This window comes from Colobus angolensis, unplaced genomic scaffold (assembly GCF_000951035.1).
Source record: "Colobus angolensis palliatus isolate OR3802 unplaced genomic scaffold, Cang.pa_1.0 Scaffold83, whole genome shotgun sequence".
Lineage (NCBI taxonomy): Eukaryota > Metazoa > Chordata > Mammalia > Primates > Cercopithecidae > Colobus > Colobus angolensis.
In genome coordinates, this window is record NW_012122154.1 from 1,158,491 (window position 1) to 1,169,900 (window position 11,410).

Below are 11,410 nucleotides of genomic sequence, written 5' to 3' on the forward strand. Positions count from 1 at the left end.
AAAAAAAAAACAAAAAACAAAACAAAAAAAAACACGAAAACTAGAAAGTATAGCAGGGGCGCAATTATTTATTTAGAGTATTTAATATTACATACCAGAATCTAAGTTCCATCAAGCATGTCTTTTGTTCACTGCTGCATTCTTACTACCTAGAACAGAGCCTGACATGTAATAGTTACTCAGTAAGTATCTGTTAATATGGTAGTCCTGTCTTATCCCCATGGGATGCCTGAAACCTTAGATAATACTGAACCCTATATATATATATTGTTTTTTCCTATACATATATAATTATGATAAAGTTTAATTTATAAATTAGGCACAGTAAGAGATTAAGAATGCTAATAAAATAGAACAAGTATTACAATATACTGTGACAATAGGTACGTGAATGTAGTCTATCTTTTTTTTTTTTTTTTGAGACAGAGTCTCGCTCTGTCTCCCAGGCTGGAATGCAGTGGCGCAATCTCGGCTCACTACAAGCTCTGCCTCCCGAGTTCATGCCATTCTCCTGCCTCAGCCTCCCGAGTAGCTGGGACTACAGGCACCCACCACCACACCCGGCTAATTTTTTGTTTTTTGTTTAGTAGAGACGGGGTTTCACCGTGTTAGCCAGGATGGTCTCGGTCTCCTAACCTCCTGATCCGCCCACCTCAGCCTCCCAAAGTGCTGGGATTACAGGTGTGAGCCACCGCGCCTGGCCGAATGTAGTCTCTTAAAATACTGTATCTTACTATGCTGTACTATGGTTAACAGAAACCATAGAAAACAAAATTTCAGATAAGGAAAGACTACTGTATTCCCCTTTAATCTCAATATAGCAGGTGTGTCCAGAGAGCTTCGACCTTCAGAAGGACTGAAAGTGTGCCTTTTACTGTGGAAGAAAGAAAAGAGAGGGGGCTGGGTGCAGTGGCTCATGCCTATGATCCCAGTACTTTGGGAGGCTGAGACAGGAGGATCACTTGAGCCAATGAGTTAGAGACCAGCGTGGGCTGCAGAGTGAGACCCTATCTCAAAAAAACTTGGGGGGATGGGGGAGAAGTGAGAGGGGACAGCAAATATCTCTTTGTTTCCTTTGGATTTCAGAATTAAAGATGGAAAAAATGTGAGTTTATTAGGCAAAAACTTTTTTTAACCCCATTTTAAAGATTGTGGATATATATATATCATAAAATTTACCATTTTTAACCTTTTTTTTTTGAGATGGAGTCTCGCTGTGTCACCCAGGCTGGAGTGCAGTGGCATTAGCTCATTGCAACCCCCACTTCCTGGATTCAAGTGATTCTCCTGCCTCAGCCTCCTGAGTAGCTAGGATTACAGGTGCTCGCCACCATGCCTGGCTAATTTTGGTATTGTTAGTAGAGGTGGGGTTTCACCATGTTGACCGGGGTGGTCTGGAACTCCTGACCTTAGGTGAACCACCTGCCTCGGCCTCCCAAAGTGCTGGGATTACAGGCGTGAGCCACTGCGCCTGGCCATTTCACTATTTTAAAGTACAGTTGGGTGGCATTAAGCACATTCACATTGTTGTGCGACCGTCAGCACCTGGTCCATCTCTAGAATTTTTTCATCCTAAACTAAAATCCTGTATTTATTAAACAGTAATGAGAATAAAACTCTCCATTTGCCCCTCCCTACAGGCTCTGACAACCACCATTCATTCTTTCTGTCTCTATGGTGGTTTGACTACTCCAGGCATCTCATATCAGTGGAATCATACACTGTCTGCCCCTTTGTGTTTATTCCTTTTTTTCAACATGATCCTTTTGCTTGGAGACTTCACAGTTTTCCTTCATTGTTTAGTTTTTGCTTTGTACCTAGACCTGGCCAGTGATGCATATGCAATAAGTATGCAAAGACAAGTTAATTCAGCAGCTTGTTGCATACCACTAGGGGGTTATTAAAGCTTTGAAAATGTGATTCCTCATCTGTATGTCTGTGGCTTATCTACTCCAAGTCTTGCTGATAAAACTGCACTGACAGTAATAGCAAAGATTAGTCTTTCTCCATGTTTCATAAAACAAATTGTTCTCATTCTTACAGCCTGATTATGAACTGGAAAATTACAGGTACATTGTTGTAATTGTTTATACAGACAATGAGACATACTCTCCACAGGGGACCTCAGCTGCAGGGAAGGTTCTGATTGCGTGTCATTAAGAAGTGACAGTTACGAAACTTTTTTTTTTTTTTAGACGGAGTCTTGCTCGGTCACCAGGCTGGAGTGTAGTGGCGCGATCTTGGCTCACTGCAACCTCTGCCTCCTGGGTTCAAGCAATTCTCCTGCCTCAGCCTCCGGAGTAGCTGGGACTACAGGCGCATGTCACCACGCCCGGCTAATTTTTGTATTTTTTTTTAGAGACGGGGTTTCACCATGTTGGCCAGGATGGTCTCAATCTCCTGACCTCATGATCCGCCTGCCTCAGCCTCCCAAAGTGTTGGGATTACAGGTGTGAACCACTACATTGGCCTTCTTCTTTTTTTTCTTTTCATTTTTAAAAACTTTCTATTCTCATTACATCTTCCTTTCTCCCTACTTTTCTTTCCCTTCCCTTCCAGTTTGTCCCTCCCTCTCTCTCTTTCTTCCTTTTTTCTTTCTTTTTCATTCTCATTTTTCTGAGTACTTGCTAAAGACACAGCCTGACCCTAGGGGTCCAAATATAGGTGAAACAATCATAACTCTCTAGCAGTTCACCTGGAGGGAGAGAGAAAAAGAGAGTAAGAGAACCAAAATGAAAGGGAAATATTCTTAATTTTTTTTTTTTTTAAGGACAGAAACTAATTTGTTGAGGAAAAAGAGAAATATACTGGGAGTTCTGATCGGTAGGAACAAAGAGAAAGAGTAGAGCTTTGAAGAATGATTTAAAAAGTAATCTATGGAATTTAGCTTTAAAGCAGGATCTTGGGCTGTAGACTACTTTATTATTATTATTATTTTTTTTTAAGAGTAGAGTGCAGTGGTGCAATCATAGCTCACTGTAGCCTCAAACTCCTGGGCTCAAGCCATCCTCCCACCTCAGCCTTCTGAGTAGCTAGGACTACAAGTACATACCACCACGACTGGCTAATTTTTTAATTTTTGTTTTGTAGAGATGAAGTCTTGCTGTGTTGCCCAAGTTGGTCTTGAACTCCTGACCTCAAGTGATCCTCCTGCCTCAACCTCCCAAAGTGCTGGGATGTTGTGGACTCCTTTAGAGCCTCTTGAAATAGAGTTAGCAAAGTGATTTTCTGTCACTGTATCTGTGCTCATTTACATTGGGCAGATCACTTCTGCTTGACTTCATAGTTTCAGCCTGTAACATGAAGGGTCAACAGATAGATTCAGAACCATCAGAGTTTAGGCTGAAGCCCATAGAATAGGAAAGTTATTTTTAAAATTTATTTTTACAATGTCTACAAATGCAGGTGTTAAAGTGCCAGAGACAGAAGTATTGACAACGAGAAATTATCCAAAACCAGGCCAGGCATGGTGACTCACACGTGTGATCCCAGCACTTTGGGAGGCAAAGGTGGGAGGATCACTTGAGGCCAGGAGTCAGAGGCTGCAGTGAGTCGTGTTCATGCCACTGCTCTCCAGTCTGGGCCACAGAACAAGACCCTGTCTCCAAAAATAATAATCATCATCCAAAACCAAGACCGGCTCCTATTGGAAAGGTGGAAATGGTTGTGATGGAATTCAGCAACACCCATACCTTGATATTTCTGACTTTCAGGATGTTAGGAGATTCTTTCAGTCCTTCCTGTTTAAATGTGAATAGATACGTATTGCCATTATTGCCCTGCCTCTACTTCTCCCAAATTTAGATTGCTAGTATTTATGTAAGTTTACTAGTCACAAATAGATTCTTGCATTTCCCATTTCTTGTCACAGGGCCCTCTTTCAGTTCAATATGCTTTTATTGGCACTTACTTTGGTTTTCTTTACAGCAGCAGCTGCTAATTAGTGACAGCTTTTGAGCAAGCAGCTTGTCATTTTTGGCAGAGATAGGGGACATCCATAGCAAGTCAGGACTATATTTTCATTTGCTAAATTTACTTTGCTACATGGAAATACATCTTGGATAAAAAATAGTCTGTAGTCAAAGGTGGCTGTGTTTACTGTATTATCTTCCTGAGTTGGCATTCTTATCCTATAGTTGAAGAACTCACAGAGATGAAAAAAAAAGAAGAAAGAAAGAGGTTCAGTGTCTCTCAGACTGATGCCATAAGTCCTGAGTCATCCTTCTAACATTAATCTACATTCTGGGTATAGAACCTCATCATCTTGTTTTGGCACAATCATAAATCTTTCTGGATTGTAGTTAGTGGCATACATGGTAACTGAAGGAGTGAATTGTTGACAAATGTGCTTTTCATTTATACTCAGCTTCTTTCTTGAGATATAATTAAAAGAAAGGTTAGTTTGCTTAGAGAAGATGCTTTCTTTGGAATTTCAGCTCATCTTAGCATCATCATATTTCATGTAATTCTTCTCTTTGAAATTGTTGCAATAAAGTGTTAGCTCTATTTTACAAACTTGTCACGATGTTTACGAGGGTAGCACAACTTGCTATTATGTTTACCTTGATTAGCACCAAGGATGAGTCAAAATCTTTATGTTTACCTTGATTAGCACCAATGATGAGTCAAAATCTCCGTCATGGTTTCTATAAAGTGTGATTCACTCCCATTATTCCTGTAATAAGGATTCAAGTTAATGACCTCCACAGTGTTAAAAATATCCTGAAGGAAATAACTGACCTACCATCCGTTTCCCCCAATTTAGGTCCTTTTTGTAACATGGAGGTCTATAAAAATTGTATTCCATACACAATTACTGAATACCAACCATGTGTATGAAGTACTATATTAGGGAAATCAAAATGAATCAGAGAGACATGGTCCTCGCTCCAGGATGGCTTACAGTCTATTAGTTGGCCAGCAGATAACTTAGTTGTTTTGATTCTTATGCCCAGAGTGTAGGGTAAATTCTAATTCTAGAGGAGGAAAACATCCCATCTTTTAAAAATAGGATGATCAAAATGGTCAAAGACATTGGATACAAATATTGTATTGAAGTTAAAGATTGTTTGAGGCACCTTTCCTAGGCTTGTGGAACTGCCAGGTGTCCTTGTCCCAAATTTCCCCTTGACATCGCACAGCACTGTTAAATTCAGACGTTGCCTTCTGTATCAGAGTTTCTATTTCTTGATGGCATAGCTTGGAGAACCCAGATGATCTCCTAGCATTCAACTCATATTTAATGTACATCAATAGTAACATAGTTATTTGTATATTTTCTTTTCTTTTTTGAGACAGAGCCCAGGCTGGAGTGCAATGGCACAATCTCAGCTCACTGCAACCTCCACCTCCTGGGTTCAAGCCATTCTCCTGCCTCAGCCACCCCAGTAACTGGGATTACAGGCATGCACCACCATGCCCAGCTAATTTTTTGTATTTTTAGTAGAGATGGGGTTTCATCATGTTGGCCAGACTGGTCTCGAACTCCTGACCTTATGATTCGCCTGCCTTGACCTCCCAAAGTGCTAGGATTACAGGTGTGAGCCACTGTGCCCAATCTATTTGTATATTTTCATTTTAACATTTATTAATTATAGTAGGAATTTATCATGTATACCTTGTCTCCAACCCAGTGCACAGTAGCATCAGGGAAGTTGCTGTTTAGTTATTGGTATCATGTGAACAGGTATCCAGATGGCAGCTAACTTCAGTATCCTTTGTTATCCTGTCTTACACACTGGAATGTTTTACAAGTTGCTTTCTCATTTGTATTAATGATAATGCCCCCTGTATGCAAAATGTTTTCTGCCATTAGAAAGCCTGAGTTTCAGATGTTCTATGATAAATATTGGTGATGGATAATAATGTAACTAGTGGAAACCCATTAAGGAATTTGCGAACAAGTTTAACAAAGTTAACAATTCAGCTTCTTATAGGAAATGTTGCATTGCTAATTCTGACCACAAGTGGTCAGGATCTAGGTTTTGGCCTTATGGGAAAGTTACCCACGCCTAGGACAGTTCTCGTTATTCTCCTCCTACTCACTTTTACAATCTAAAGCTTTTGGCTAATTTCTGATTGACTTAAAAGAATGAAGGTGAACCCCCACCCCCCAAATATGGCGTCGTTTGGTTGTTTGGAGGTTTGTCTTCTTGTTGCTTACCCTGAGGGAAGGGAGTCTCATTTAAAGCCTTGTTTTTGGATTGTCAAATAATCTTTTTGTATCCATTTGTGAATTGCATTTTGTGATAATTTATTTTGTGGCACGTGTTATAAACGAATCTTAAACTGCAAGTATCTCTGTCAGGAAAAACTCATTTGACTAGGTGATGATTTTTTTTTTTTTTTTGAAACAGAACTTTTCTCTGTCACCCAGGCTGGAGTGCAGTGGCGCAATCTCCACTCACTGCAACCTCCGCCTCCTGGGTTCAAGTGATTCTCCTGCCTCAGAGTAGCTGGGACTACAGGTGCCCGCCACCACGCCTGGCTAATTTTTTGTATTTTTAGTAGAGATGGGGTTTCACCGTGCTAGCCAGGATGGTCTCTATCTCCTGACCTCGCGATCTGCCCGCCTCAGCCTCCCAAAGTGCTAGGATTACAGGCATGAGCCACCGCGCCCGGCCTGGTGATGATTTTCAATAATTAAATTACTGTGGTTCACAGCCTGAGCTCCGAAGGTGGACAAAACTCCTTGAATATTTACTACTACTACTGTTACTATAATTCTATTACTACTGCTACTAGTACTTTATTTTTCTCATTTCCCATGCTTATTCCTTTGCTGTTATTTAAGGTTTGGTGATTAAGTATAGGAAGGGCTTGGAAATGAAGTCATTTGTTTTGTTTCCAACACAAAACAGTTTCTAGTGTGGGTGTATGGGTAGCTTAATTTAACATAACAAACTAATACATTTTTCCTTGAACTCCACACTGTCTTCATTTCAAACTAGGTATTCTCAGAGTGGGGTTAAAATACTCTCCATCATCAAAGCCCAAACTTTTTAGAAGAGCTTGTCTCACAAAAACCCTGGTGTCTCTGTTGCCACCACAACCTGAAACTAATGAGTTAGAAACCACACAGAGCCCACGACGTGCGGTAGGAGCCCGTAACATTTTCTCGCAAGTTGTATGTAGATAGTTAAGCCCGGAACTGATCTGGTTGAGAAAACGTTTAAAATCATCATTTTCCCTTCCTTCTCCTATACTTTTATACTCAGAAGGGCCTAATTTTGCTCCTTTAGGATGATTGAATGCATAGGCTTTCATGTAGTTTAAAACTCTCTTAATTTAAAGAAGTCTGGGTTTGGCGCAGTGGCTCACGCCTGTCATCCCAGCACTTTGGAAGACCTAGGTGGGTGGAGCGCTTGAGTTCAGGAGTTTGAGACCAGCCTGGGCAACATAATGAAGCCCCCTTTCTACCGAAAACACAAAAAATTAGCCAGGCATAGTGGCACACACCTGTGGTCCCAGCTACTCAGGAGACGACAAGACAATTGCTAGAGCCCGGGAGGCGGAGGTTGCAGTGAGCTGAGATCACGCCATTGCACTCCAGCCTGGGTGACAGGGTGAGACCCTGTCTCAAAAAAAAAAAAATTATATTTTCTATTCTCTTCCCCTTTTTGTTATGTGTTTTGCAGTCTTTTCTCCATGTCTAATCTAAGAAACTTATATATTCATTGTATATATGCCTACTGGTTGTAGCACTGAACCCTGACTGTGCCCTAGCATGTTGTACAGTGACTGACTTGACTTTATTGTGAGAATAAGAAAGTTCAAAATTTATTCATTTTTTATCAGTCGACTAGGGACCTTATCTGTTGCTGCATTTATTATCTCTAAAATATCATCTTCTTTTTCTTTTTCTTTTTTTTTTTTTGAAATGGAGTCTCGCTCTGTTGCCCAGGCTAGAGTGCAGTGGCTCAATCTTGGCTCACTGCTACCTCCACCTCCCAGGTTCAAGCAGTTCTCCTGCCTCAGCCTCCCTAGTAGCTGGGATTACAGTCACGTGCCACCACATCCAACTAATTTCGTGTATTTTTGGTAGAGACGGGGTTTCACCATGCTGGCCAGGATGGTCTCAAACTCCTGACCTCAAGTGATCCACCAGCCTTGGCCTCCCAAAGTGCTGGGATTACAGGCCTGAGCCACCGCACCTGGCCTACCGTCTTATTTTTAGATGGAGACTTCTGGACATTGGTATAAAATCTAGATGGTTCCAGTCCTAACCTTTTCCTCATGTTTAATCTCACCTTCCTAACACTTCTACCACTGTTGAAAAGGTATAGCTCCATATGATCTTACTGCCCTTCATTCAGTCAAGTGAGACACTGACATTGCATAGATTCTGGGTCTCACATTTGCTTTGTTTTTATCTGGAGCTTTACTGGAAACTAAATGCTATTGCGTACTAGCTGCAGAAGCAGGAGGGGAAGTTGGCAAGAATTCGCTGCTTTCTGTTTGGTCTGTCTGAGGCAGCTGACCTTTTGGAAGGAAATCGCTGCTCTTTGCTTCTTCCGGTAACAGTGCTGCCTATGAAAGAACACATACACAGAAGGGCTCTGCCGTTATCCTGGCTGATGCCTTGCAGCATTAGCTGTTAGTTAAGAGGTGGGAGCCTTTCAGTGCATCTGTTGTGTGCTGTAGGAGCATGCACTCAAGTTCCTACACCATGCTAAATTGTGTGTAGATCCACTATTAGAGGTATAGTGAGAGACAGTCTGTTACCAGAAAAAGTAGTTTACTTTAGCAAAAGTAATTGCATTTTATTTATTCCCACTATGAGTGCTGTAGTAAATGTGGACAATTGCTTTGTACACAATTTCAGTTCATCTTAATGTTAAATGTCCTGGTAATTGCTTTTAGTACCTGGATATCTGCTGTTGTTTGTTTTTTTTTTTTCCCCCCTAGCAGGACAAACATTTCGATTTGCCAAGACATAAGCTCTTATTTAAGGTCTTCTCAGAATTAGAATAAGGTTTTTTTTTTTTTTTTTTAATAACAAGATCTCACAATGTCACCCAGGCTGGAGTGCGGCACAATCACGGCTCACAGCAGCCTCAAACTCCTGGGCTTAAGCAATTCTCCTGCCTGTCTCCTGAGTAGCTAGAACTACAGGCATGTACCACCGCACTGGGCTAATTTTTAAATTTTTTTAGAGATGGAGTCTCACTATGTTGCCTAGGCTTGTCTCAAACTCCTGGCCTAATCAATCTTCTCATCTCAGCCTCCCAGAGTGCTGGGTTTACATGCATGAGCCACTGTGCCTGGCCCAGAATTAGCTGCTTCTTTCATACTTTTTTTTTAGAGATAGAGTCTGGCTCTGTCGTCCATCTGGCATCCAGTGGTGCAATCATTGCTCACTGCAGCTGCTAACTCCTGGGCTCAAGTGATTCTCCCCTCATCCTCCCAAGTAACTAAGACTACAGGTGTGTGTCACCATATGCTACTACTTTTTGTTTTGCTTTCTTTGTAAAGACAGAGCCTTGATATGTTGCCCAAGCTGGTCTTGAACGCCTGAGCTCAGGTGATCCTCCTGTCTCGGCCTCCCAAAGTGCTGGGATTACAGGTGTGAGCCACTACACCTGGCCAATGTTTAGTTTCTTAACAAACCTGCTACTTGTTGGATCCACTTTTTCTGCAGGACTTGTTTTACTTAAACACAGGTAGTAGGACACCCCACAACTTGGGATTATTTTCAGAAAGCTGTAATTAGGTTTCATATCACCCAGTAAGCAAACAAGGGAACTAACCAGCTGATGAGGCATTTCTCTCTTAAAAGAGATTTCAGTTTTGTATTATTTTAATTAAAACATACTCAGTTCAGTTTTTATTTTATTTTAAATGACATATTCAAGTTATGTCTAAGTAAAAATGAAACAGATTTTAGTTCATTGCAAATTAAGAGAACACAGCTACCTGGAAAACGGGGCGAACTGCCATATCCTTCTGCGTTTAGTTTTGGTTTGGTGGATAGGTATGCTTTTCTAAGGTATTATTGGTCTCTTCCCTAGATTTGCTGTTGATGGCAGAGATGGCTGGGTGAAGGTTTGTGTTAATGTACATAGAAGACATAGAGATTAGTACAGAGAGAAACATCTCAGGGCCTCCTTAGCAAGACTGCCCTGCAGTGCTTCTATTCTTGGAAACTGGTCTGATCTGTTCCACTTTCCTGGGGTAATGAAGAATCCAGGGGGAATGCAAACCCTGTGTTGGTGTTAGGTATAGGTTCTTGTCACAAAATAAATTGATATCAACAAAACAGGAAGATTTCCCCCCAGTTCTGTTGGCCTTAGAGTAGGAGCAAAGTTAGGAACCAACAGCTGAGGTTTCCTGTGATTTGCTCTTGTAATGATAGCTTTCTAGAGGCCTTGAATTGTTACTCTTGAATTGTCAAGGGCCTTCACATAAGCCAATTGTGTTCAGGTATGTGATTAGAGGTAAGAGATGTGTTTGTTTGTGTTTAGAAATGGGGTCTCGCTTTGTGGCTCAGGCTCGAGCACAGCGGCGTGATCATAGCTCACTGCAGCCTTGACCTCCTGGGAGCGCTCCTGTCTCAGCCTCCTGAGTAGCTTGGACTGCAGAAGTGAGTCACCATGCCCAGCTAGAAAGTTTTTTATTTTAAAGTAATTCTGGTACCGTTGTGAATGGATTTCTGTGTATTTCGTTATGTTTACAGTTGGTACAAGTTTGCTTAATCATATCAAAGATGAAAGAGAGCCACTAATATATATAAATATATGTCAGAATTACAAATTAATCTATTATTAACAGTCTGAAATCACTACTTGAAAACACATTTAAGGCACTATATATTTGAAAGTGAAATAATTGCGTTTCTTTAAAAAATTTTTTTATAATTCTGAATTTTTACCGTGTTCATGTTCTACTTAAATCAAGGCTGCCCAGGTAAGACAGTGTTATAACCTGGATATTATCATGTTAGGAAATATTTCTTCCTGTGTTTTATGTCTTTTTAAACTTGGTTCCTGTGGGATAGTCAGTAGTACCAATTCCCCATTGATTATTAAATTTATATTTCAAGTTTTACATTTTAAACACAATTTAATCAAAAACTTTACAAAAATTGTACCAAAACAACCCTTCACCTAAATGTAACAACTGTTTACATTTCTCTTTGACTTTCTCTATTTGCCCTCTTGCATACATGCTGTATACACTTTTCATTTAACATTCTTTTATTTCTACTCTAAAAAAATGTGTCTACGGGCCAGGTGCGATGGCTCACATCTCTAATCCCAGCAGTTTGGGAGGCCGAGGTGGGAGGATCACAGAGCCAAGAGTTGGAGACTAGCCTGGCCAACATGGCGAATCCCCATCTCTACTAAAAATTAAAAAATTAGGACTGGGCACAGTGGCTCACGCCTGTAATCCCAGCACTTTGGGAGGCCAA

The 11,410-nt window shown here is 40.9% G+C and overlaps 1 protein-coding gene across 1 annotated transcript in view; it reads left to right on the top strand.

Moving 5' to 3' along the window:
• LOC105503146 (signal transducer and activator of transcription 5B) overlaps positions 1–11,410 on the top strand; it is a 105,172-nt gene that overhangs the window by 32,294 nt on the left and 61,468 nt on the right. The window lies entirely within an intron of this gene.